Here is a 12,822-nt window from a genome sequence, read left to right as displayed (position 1 = left end):
TTTCCATGTTTATACAGATGGCGGCGTAGATATTTCCATGTTTATACAGATAGCGGTGTAGATATTTCCATGTTTTCACAGATGGTGGTGTAGATATTTCCGTGTTTATACACATGGCGGAGTAGATACTTCCATCTTTATGGAGATGGCAGTGTAGATATTTTCATGTTTACAGAGATGGCGGTGTAGATATTTACATATTTGTAGAGATAGCGGTGTAGATATTTCCATCTTTCTACAGATGGCAGTGTAGATATTTCCATGTTTATACAGATGGCGGTGTAGATATTTCCATATTTATACATATGTCTTGTAGATATTTCCATGTGTATACAGATGATATTGAAGGTATTTCCATGTTTATACAGATAGCGGTGCAGATATTTCCATGTTTATACAGATGCCTATGCAGTTATCTCCATATTTATACAGAGGGCTGTGTAGATATTTCTATGTTTATACAGAGGGCAGTGTAGATATTTCCATGTTCCTACACATGACTGTGTAGGTTTTTCCATGTTTATACAGATAGCTTTGTAGATATTTCCATGTCTATAGAGATAGCGGTGCAGATATTTCCATGTTTATACAGATCGTGGTGTAGATATTTCCATGTTTACACAGAACGTGGTGTAGATATTTCCATATTTATACAGATACCGGTGTAGATATTTCCATGTTTATACAGACGCAGTGGAGATATTTCCATGTTTATAGAGATAGCAGTGTAGATATTTCCAAGTTTGTACAGATGGCGGTGTTGATGTTTCCATCTATACACAGATTGCCGTGTAGGTATTTCCATGTGTATACAGATGGCATTGTAGATATTTCCATGTTTATACACATGGTGGTGTAGATATTTCCATGTTTACACAGATGTCTATATAGGTATTTCCATGTTTATACAAATGGCGGTGTAGATATTTCCATGTTCATAGAGATAGCGGTGTAGATAATTCCATATTTATACAGATAACGGTGTAGAAATTTCCATGATTATACAGATAGCGGTGTAAATATTTCCATGTTTATACAGATCACGGTGTAGATATTTCCTTGTGTATACAATTAGCGGTGTAGTTATTTCCATGTTTACACAGATCGTGGTGTAGATATTTCCATGTTCATACAGATACCGGTGTAGATATATCCATGTTTATACAGATTGCTGTGTAGATATTTCCATGTTTATACAGATGACTTTGTAGGTATTTCCATGTTTATACAGATGGCCGTGTAGATATTTCAATGAATATAGAGATAGCTGTGTAGATATTTCCATGTTTATACAGATAGCGGTGTAGATATTTCCATGTTTATACAGATCGCGGTGTAGATATTTCCATGTTTATACAGATCGCGGTATAGATATTTCCATGTTTATACAGATAGCGGCGTAGATATTTCCATGTTTATACAGATAGCGGTGTAGATAATTCCATGTTTATAGAGATAGCGGTGTAGGTATTTCCATGTTTATAGACATAGCGGTGTAGATATTTCCATGTTTATATAGATGGCGTTGTAGATATTTCCATGTTTATGCAGCTCGCGGTGCAGATATTTATATCTTTATACAGATGGCATTGTAGATATTTCCTAATTCACATGATGGCGGTGTGGATGTTTCCATGTTTATACAGATGGCGGAGTAGTTAGTTCCATGTTTATGGAGATGGCAGTGTAGATATTTTCATGTTTATAGAGATGGCGGTGAAGATATTTCCATGTTTATAGAGACAGCAGCATAAATATTTACATTTTTATACAGATGGCTGTGTAGATATTTCCATGTGTATACAGATGGCATTGTAGATATTTCCATGTTTATACAGATGACTGTATAGGTATTTCCATGTTTTTACAGATGGCAGTGCAGATATTTCCATGTTTATAGAGATAGCGGTGTAGATATTTCCATGTTTGTACAGATGGCGGTGTTGATATTTCCATCTATACACAGATGGCCGTGTGGATATTTCCATGTTTATACAGATGGCGGCATAGATATTTCCATGTTTATACAGATAGCGGTGTAGATATTTCCATGTTTTCACAGATGGTGGTGTAGATATTTCCGTGTTTATACACATGGCGGAGTAGATACTTCCATCTTTATGGAGATGGCAGTGTAGATATTTTCATGTTTATAGAGATGGCGGTGTAGATATTTACATATTTGTAGAGATAGCGGTGTAGATATTTCCATCTTTCTACAGATGGCAGTGTAGATATTTCCATGTTTATACAGATGGCGGTGTAGATATTTCCATATTTATACATATGTCTTGTAGATATTTCCATGTGTATACAGATGATATTGAAGGTATTTCCATCTTTATACAGATGGTAGTGTAGATATTTCCATGTTTATTCAGATGACTGTGTAGATATTTCTATGTTTTTACAGATTGCAGTGTAGATATTTCAATGTTCATAGAGATGGCGCTGTAGATATTTCTATGTTTATACAGAAAGCGGTGGAGATATTTCCATGTTTATACAGACAGCAGTGGAGATATTTCCATGTTTATACACATAGCGGTGCACATATTGCCATGTTTATAGAGACAGCAGTGTAGGTATTTCCATGTTTATGTAGATAGCGGTGCAGATATTTCCATGTATATACAGATGCCTATGCAGTTATCTCCATATTTATACAGAGGGCTGTGTAGATATTTCTATGTTTCTACAGATGGCAGTGTAGATATTTCCATGTTCCTACACATGACTGTGTAGGTATTTCCATGTTTATACAGATGGATTTTTAGATATTTCCATGTCTATAGAGATAGCGGTGCAGATATTTCCATGTTTATACAGATCGTGGTGTAGATATTTCCATGTTTATACAGATTGTGGTGTAGATATTTCCATGTTTATACAGATACCAGTGTAGATATTTCCATGTTTATACAGACCGCAGTGTAGATATTTCCATGTTTATAGAGATAGCAGTGTAGATATTTCCAAGTTTGTACAGATGGCGGTGTTGATGTTTCCATCTATACACAGATTGCCGTGTTGGTATTTCCATGTGTATACAGATGGCATTGAAGATATTTCCATGTTTATACAGATGGTGGTGTAGATATTTCCATGTTTACACAGATGTCTATATAGGTATTTCCATGTTCATACAGATGGCGGTGTAGATATTTCCATGTTTATAGAGATAGCGGTGTAGATATTTCCACATTTATACAGATAACGGTGTAGAAATTTCCATGATTATACAGATAGCGGTGTAAATATTTCCATGTTTATACAGATCACGGTGTAGATATTTCCTTGTTTATACAATTAGCGGTGTAGTTATTTCCATGTTTATACAGATCGTGGTGTAGATATTTCCATGTTTATACAGATCGTGGTGTAGATATTTCCATGTTTATACAGATACCGGTGTAGATATATCCATGTTTATACAGATGGCTGTGTAGATATTTCCATGTTTATACAGATGACTTTGTAGGTATTTCCATGTTTATACAGATGGCCGTGTAGATATTTCAATGTTTATAGAGATAGCGGTGTAGATATTTCCATGTTTATACAGATAGCGGTGTAGATATTTCCATGTTTATACAGATAGCGGTGTAGATATTTCCATGTTTATAGAGATAGCGGTGTAGGTATTTCCATGTTTATAGACATAGCGGTGTAGATATTTCCATGTTATTATAGTTGGCGTTGTAGATATTTCCATGTTTATACCGATAGCGGTGTTGGTATTTCCAAGTTTATACAGATAGCGATGTAGATATTTCCATGTTTATGCAGCTCGCGGTGCAGATATTTATATCTTTATACAGATGGCATTGTAGATATTTCCTTATTCACATGATGGCGGTGTAGATGTTTCCATGTTTATACAGATGGCGGTGTAGTTAGTTCCATGTTTATGGAGATGGCAGTGTAGATATTTTCATGTATATAGAGATGGCGGTGAAGATATTTCCATGTTTATAGAGATAGCAGCGTAAATATTTACATGTTTATACAGATGGCTGTGTAGATATTTCCATGTGTATACAGATGGCATTGTTGAGATTTCCATGTGTATAGAGATGACTGTATAGTTATTTCCATGTTTTTACAGATGGCAGTGCAGATATTTCCATGTTTATAGATATAGCGGTGTAGATATTTCCATGTTTGTACAGATGGCGGTGTTGATATTTCCATCTATACACAGATGGCCGTGTAGATATTTCCATGTTTATACAGATGGCGGTGTAGATATTTCCATGGACATGCAGATGGCAGTGTAGATATTTCCATGTTTATACAGATAGCGGTGTAGATATTTCCATGTTTTCACAGATGGTGGTGTAGATATTTCCGTGTTTATACACATGGCGGAGTAGATACTTCCATCTTTATGGAGATGGCAGTGTAGATATTTTCATGTTTATAGAGATGGCGGTGGAGATATTTCCATATTTGTAGAGATAGCGGTGTAGATATTTCCATCTTTCTACAGATGGCAGTGTAGATATTTCCATGTTTATACAGATGGCGGTGTAGATATTTCCATATTTATACATATGTCTTGTAGATATTTCCATGTGTATACTGATGATATTGAAGGTATTTCCATGTTTATACAGATGGTGGTGTAGATATTTCCATGTTTATTCAGATAACTGTGTAGATATTTCTATGTTTTTACAGATTGCAGTGTAGATATTTCAATGTTCATAGAGATGGCGCTGTAGATATTTCTATGTTTATACTGAAAGCGGTGGAGATATTTCCATGTTTATACAGACAGCAGTGGAGATATTTCCATGTTTATACACATAGCGGTGCACATATTGCCATGTTTATAGAGACAGCAGTGTAGGTATTTCCATGTTTATACAGATAGCGGTGCAGATATTTCCATGTTTATACAGATGCCTATGCAGTTATCTCCATATTTATACAGAGGGCTGTGTAGATATTTCTATGTTTATACAGAGGGCAGTGTAGATATTTCCATGTTCCTACACATGACTGTGTAGGTATTTCCATGTTTATACAGATGGCTTTGTAGATATTTCCATATCTATAGAGATAGCGGTGCAGATATTTCCATGTTTATACAGATCGTGATGTAGATATTTCCATGTGTATACAGATGGCATTGTAGATATTTCCATGTTTATACAGATGACTGTATAGGTATTTCCATGTTTTTACAGATGGCAGTGCAGATATTTCCATGTTTATAGAGATAGCGGTGTAGATATTTCCATGTTTGTACAGATGGCGGTGTTGATATTTCCATCTATACACAGATGGCCGTGTAGATATTTCCATGTTTATACAGATGGCGGCGTAGATATTTCCATGGACATGCAGATGGCAGTGTAGATATTTCCATGTTTATACAGATAGCGGTGTAGATATTTCCATGTTTTCACAGATGGTGGTGTAGATATTTCCGTGTTTATACACATGGCGGAGTAGATACTTCCATCTTTATGGAGATGGCAGTGTAGATATTTTCATGTTTATAGAGATGGCGGTGTAGATATTTACATATTTGTAGAGATAGCGGTGTAGATATTTCCATCTTTCTACAGATGGCAGTGTAGATATTTCCATGTTTATACAGATGGTGGTGTAGATATTTCCATATTTATACATATGTCTTGTAGATATTTCCACGTGTATACAGATGATATTAAAGGTATTTCCATGTTTATTCACATGGTGGTGTAGATATTTCCATGTTTATTCCGATGACTGTGTAGATATTTCTATGTTTTTACAGATTGCAGTGTAGATATTTCAATGTTCATAGAGATGGCGCTGTAGATATTTCTATGTTTATACAGAAAGCGGTGGAGATATTTCCATGTTTATACAGACAGCTGTGGAGATATTTCCATGTTTATACACATAGCGGTGCACATATTGCCATGTTTATAGAGACAGCAGTGTAGGTATTTCCATGTTTATACAGATAGCGGTGCAGATATTTCCATGTTTATACAGATGCCTATGCGGTTATCTCCATATTTATACAGAGGGCTGTGTAGATATTTCTATGTTTATACAGATGGCAGTGTAGATATTTCCATGTTCCTACACATGACTGTGTAGGTATTTCCATGTTTATACAGATGGCTTTGTAGATATTTCCATGTCTATAGAGATAGCGGTGCAGATATTTCCATGTTTATACAGATCGTGGTGTAGATATTTCCATGTTTATACAGATCGTGTTGTAGATATTTCCATGTTTATACAGATACCGGTGTAGATATTTCCATGTTTATACGGACCGCAGTGTAGATATTTCCTTGTTTATAGAGATAGCAGTGTAGATATTTCCAAGTTTGTACAGATGGCGGTGTTGATGTTTCCATCTATACACAGATTGCCGTGTAGGTATTTCCATGTGTATACAGATGGCATTGTAGATATTTCCATGTTTATACAGATGGTGGTGTTGATATTTCCATGTTTACACAGATGTCTATATAGGTATTTCCATGTTTATACAGATGGCGGTGTAGATATTTCCATGTTCATAGAGATAGCGGTGTAGATATTTCCATATTTATACAGACAACGGTGTAGAAATTTCCATGATTATACAGATAGCGGTGTAAATATTTCCATGTTTATACAGATCACGGTGTAGATATTTCCTTGTGTATACAATTAGCGGTGTAGTTATTTCCATGTTTATACAGATCGCGGTGTAGATATTTCCATGTTTATACAGATACCGGTGTAGATATATCCATGTTTATACAGATGGCTGTGTAGATATTTCCATGTTTATACAGATGACTTTGTAGGTATTTCCATGTTTATACAGATGGCCGTGTAGATATTTCAATGTTTATAGAGATAGCTGTGTAGATATTTCCATGTTTATACAGATAGCGGTGTAGATATTTCCATGTTTATACAGATCGCGGTGTAGATTTTTCCATGTTTATACAGATCGCGGTATAGATATTTCCATGTTTATACAGATAGCGGTGTAGGTATTTCCATGTTTATACAGATAGCGGTGTAGATATTTCCATGTTTATAGAGATAGCGGTGTAGGTATTTCCATGTTTATAGACATAGCGGTGTAGATATTTCCATGTTTATATAGATGGCGTTGTAGATATTTCCATGTTTATGCAGCTCGCGGTGCAGATATTTATATCTTAATACAGATGGCATTGTAGATATTTCCTTATTCACATGATGGCGGTGTAGATGTTTCCATGTTTATACAGATGGCGGAGTAGTTAGTTCCATGTTTATGGAGATGGCAGTGTAGATATTTTCATGTTTATAGAGATGGCGGTGAAGATATTTCCATGTTTATAGAGACAGCAGCGTAAATATTTACATGTTTATACAGATGGCTGTGTAGATATTTCCATGTGTATACAGATGGCATTGTAGATATTTCCATGTTTATACAGATGACTGTATAGGTATTTCCATGTTTTTACAGATGGCAGTGCAGATATTTCCATGTTTATAGAGATAGCGGTGTAGATATTTCCATGTTTGTACAGATGGCGGTGTTGATATTTCCATCTATACACAGATGGCCGTGTAGATATTTCCATGTTTATACAGATGGCGGCGTAGATATTTCCATGGACATGCAGATGGCAGTGTAGATATTTCCATGTTTATACAGATAGCGGTGTAGATATTTCCATGTTTTCACAGATGGTGGTGTAGATATTTCCGTGTTTATACACATGGCGGAGTAGATACTTCCATCTTTATGGAGATGGCAGTGTAGATATTTTCATGTTTATAGAGATGGCGGTGTAGATATTTACATATTTGTAGAGATAGCGGTGTAGATATTTCCATCTTTCTACAGATGGCAGTGTAGATATTTCCATGTTTATACAGATGGTGGTGTAGATATTTCCATATTTATACATATGTCTTGTAGATATTTCCACGTGTATACAGATGATATTAAAGGTATTTCCATGTTTATTCACATGGTGGTGTAGATATTTCCATGTTTATTCCGATGACTGTGTAGATATTTCTATGTTTTTACAGATTGCAGTGTAGATATTTCAATGTTCATAGAGATGGCGCTGTAGATATTTCTATGTTTATACAGAAAGCGGTGGAGATATTTCCATGTTTATACAGACAGCTGTGGAGATATTTCCATGTTTATACACATAGCGGTGCACATATTGCCATGTTTATAGAGACAGCAGTGTAGGTATTTCCATGTTTATACAGATAGCGGTGCAGATATTTCCATGTTTATACAGATGCCTATGCAGTTATCTCCATATTTATACAGAGGGCTGTGTAGATATTTCTATGTTTATACAGATGGCAGTGTAGATATTTCCATGTTCCTACACATGACTGTGTAGGTATTTCCATGTTTATACAGATGGCTTTGTAGATATTTCCATGTCTATAGAGATAGCGGTGCAGATATTTCCATGTTTATACAGATCGTGGTGTAGATATTTCCATGTTTATACAGATCGTGTTGTAGATATTTCCATGTTTATACAGATACCGGTGTAGATATTTCCATGTTTATACGGACCGCAGTGTAGATATTTCCTTGTTTATAGAGATAGCAGTGTAGATATTTCCAAGTTTGTACAGATGGCGGTGTTGATGTTTCCATCTATACACAGATTGCCGTGTAGGTATTTCCATGTGTATACAGATGGCATTGTAGATATTTCCATGTTTATACAGATGGTGGTGTTGATATTTCCATGTTTACACAGATGTCTATATAGGTATTTCCATGTTTATACAGATGGCGGTGTAGATATTTCCATGTTCATAGAGATAGCGGTGTAGATATTTCCATATTTATACAGATAACGGTGTAGAAATTTCCATGATTATACAGATAGCGGTGTTAATATTTCCATGTTTATACAGATCACGGTGTAGATATTTCCTTGTTTATACAATTAGCGGTGTAGATATTTCCATGTTTATACAGATCGTGGTGTAGATATTTCCATGTTTATACAGATACCGGTGTAGATATATCCATGTTTATGCAGACCGCAGTGTAGATATTTCCCAGTTTATAGAGATAGCAGTGTAGATATTTCCAAGTTTGTACAGATGGCGGTGTTGATGTTTCCATCTATACACAGATTGCCGTGTAGGTATTTCCATGTGTATACAGATGGCATTGTAGATATTTCCATGTTTATACAGATGGTGGTGTAGATATTTCCATGTTTACACAGATGTCTATATAGGTATTTCCATGTTTATACAGATGGCGGTGTAGATATTACCATGTTTATAGAGATAGCGGTGAAGAAATTTCCATATTTATACAGATAACGGTGTAGAAATTTCCATGATTATACAGATAGCGGTGTAAATATTTCCATGTTTATACAGATCGCGGTGTAGATATTTCCATGTTTATACAGATGACTGTATAGGTATTTCCATGTTTTTACAGATGGCAGTGCATATATTTCCATGTTTATAGAGATAGCGGTGTAGATATATCCATGTTTATGCAGACCGCAGTGTAGATATTTCCATGTTTATACAGATAGCGGTGTAGATATTTCCATGTTTTTACAGATATTGGTGTAGATATTTCCATGTTTTCACAGATTGCGGTGTAGATATTTCCATCTTTCTATAGATGGCGTTGTAGATATTTCCATGTTTATACAGATGGCGGTGTAGATATTTCCATGTTTATATAGATGGTGGTGTAGATATTACCATGTTTATACAGATAGTGGTGTAGATATTTCCATGTTTATACAGATCGTGGTGAAGCTATCTCCATGTTTATACAGATCGGGGTGTAGATATTTCCATGTTCATACAGATCGCGGTGTAGATATTTCCATGTTTATACAGATAGCGGTGTAGATATTTCCTTGTTTATACAGATAACGGTGTAGATATTTCCATGTTTATAGAGATAGTGGTGTAGGTATTTCCATGTTTATAGACATAGCGGTGTAGATATTTCCATGTTTATATAGATGGCGTTGTAGATATTTCCATGTTTATACCGATAGCGGTGTTGGTATTTCCACGTTTATACAGATAGCGATGTAGATATTTCCATGTTTATACAGCTCGCGGTCCAGATATTTCTATCTCTATACAGATGGCATTGTAGATATTTCCTCATTCACACTGATGGCGGTGTAGATGTTTCCATGTTTATACAGATGGCGGAGTAATTACTTCCATGTTTATGGAGATGGTAGTGTAGATATTATCATGTTTATAGAGATGGCGGTGTAGATATTTCCATGTTTATAGAGATAGCAGTGTAAATATTTACATGTTTATACAGATGGCTGTGTAGATATTTCCATGTGTATACAGATGGCATTGTAGATATTTCCATGTTTATACAGATGACTGTATAGGTATTTCCATGTTTTTACAGATGGCAGTGCAGATATTTCCATGTTTATAGAGATAGCGGTGTAGATATTTCCATGTTTGTACAGATGGCGGTGTTGATATTTCCATCTATACTGAGATGGCCGTGTAGATATTTCCATGTTTATACAGATGGCGGCGTAGATATTTCCATGGACATGCAGACGGCAGTGTAGGTATTTCCATGTTTATACAGATTGCGGTGTAGATATTTCCATGTTTTCACAGATGGTGGTGTAGATATTTCCGTGTTTATAGACATGGCGGAGTAGATGTATCCATCTTTATGGAGATGGCAGTGTAGATATTTTCATGTTTATAGAGATGGAGGTGTGGATATTTGCATATTTATAGAGATAGCGGTGTAGATATTTCCATCTTTCTACAGATGGCAGTGTATATATTTCCATGTTTATACAGATGGCGGTGTAGATATTTCCATATTTATACAGATGTCTGTGTAGATATTTCCATGTGTATACAGATGGTATTGTAGGTGTTTCCATGTTTATACAGATGGTGGTGTAGATATTTCCATGTTTATTCAGATGATTGTGTAGATATTTCTCTTTTTACAGATTGCATAGTAGATATTTCAATGTTTATAGAGATGGAGCTGTAGATATTTCTATGTTTATACAGATAACGGTGGAGATATTTCCATGTTTATACAGACAGCAGTGGAGATATTTCCATGTTTATACACATAGCGGTGTACATATTTCCATGTTTATAGAGACAGCAGTGTAGGTATTTCCATGTTTATACAGATAGTGGTGCAGATATTTCCATGTTTATACAGATGCCTATGCAGTTATCTCCATATTTATACAGAGGGCTGTGTAGATATTTCTATGTTTATACAGATGGCAGTGTAGATATTTCCATGTTCCCACACATGTCTGTGTAGGTATTTCCATGTTTATACAGATGGCTTTGTAGATAATTCCATGTCTATAGAGATAGCGGTGCAGATATTTCCATGTTTATACAGATCGTGGTGTAGATATTTCCATGTTTATACAGATCGTGTTGTAGATATTTCCATGTTTATACAGATACCGGTGTAGATATTTCCATGTTTATACGGACCGCAGTGTAGATATTTCCTTGTTTATAGAGATAGCAGTGTAGATATTTCCAAGTTTGTACAGATGGCGGTGTTGATGTTTCCATCTATACACAGATTGCCGTGTAGGTATTTCCATGTGTATACAGATGGCATTGTAGATATTTCCATGTTTATACAGATGGTGGTGTTGATATTTCCATGTTTACACAGATGTCTATATAGGTATTTCCATGTTTATACAGATGGCGGTGTAGATATTTCCATGTTCATAGAGATAGCGGTGTAGATATTTCCATATTTATACAGACAACGGTGTAGAAATTTCCATGATTATACAGATAGCGGTGTAAATATTTCCATGTTTATACAGATCACGGTGTAGATATTTCCTTGTGTATACAATTAGCGGTGTAGTTATTTCCATGTTTATACAGATCGCGGTGTAGATATTTCCATGTTTATACAGATACCGGTGTAGATATATCCATGTTTATACAGATGGCTGTGTAGATATTTCCATGTTTATACAGATGACTTTGTAGGTATTTCCATGTTTATACAGATGGCCGTGTAGATATTTCAATGTTTATAGAGATAGCTGTGTAGATATTTCCATGTTTATACAGATAGCGGTGTAGATATTTCCATGTTTATACAGATCGCGGTGTAGATTTTTCCATGTTTATACAGATCGCGGTATAGATATTTCCATGTTTATACAGATAGCGGTGTAGGTATTTCCATGTTTATACAGATAGCGGTGTAGATATTTCCATGTTTATAGAGATAGCGGTGTAGGTATTTCCATGTTTATAGACATAGCGGTGTAGATATTTCCATGTTTATATAGATGGCGTTGTAGATATTTCCATGTTTATGCAGCTCGCGGTGCAGATATTTATATCTTAATACAGATGGCATTGTAGATATTTCCTTATTCACATGATGGCGGTGTAGATGTTTCCATGTTTATACAGATGGCGGAGTAGTTAGTTCCATGTTTATGGAGATGGCAGTGTAGATATTTTCATGTTTATAGAGATGGCGGTGAAGATATTTCCATGTTTATAGAGACAGCAGCGTAAATATTTACATGTTTATACAGATGGCTGTGTAGATATTTCCATGTGTATACAGATGGCATTGTAGATATTTCCATGTTTATACAGATGACTGTATAGGTATTTCCATGTTTTTACAGATGGCAGTGCAGATATTTCCATGTTTATAGAGATAGCGGTGTAGATATTTCCATGTTTGTACAGATGGCGGTGTTGATATTTCCATCTATACACAGATGGCCGTGTAGATATTTCCATGTTTATACAGATGGCGGCGTAGATATT

The sequence above is a fragment of the Pan paniscus genome, chromosome 6 (assembly GCF_029289425.2).
Source record: "Pan paniscus chromosome 6, NHGRI_mPanPan1-v2.0_pri, whole genome shotgun sequence".
NCBI classification, from domain to species: Eukaryota; Metazoa; Chordata; class Mammalia; order Primates; family Hominidae; genus Pan; species Pan paniscus.
Note: the sequence above shows the minus strand (reverse complement) of the source record.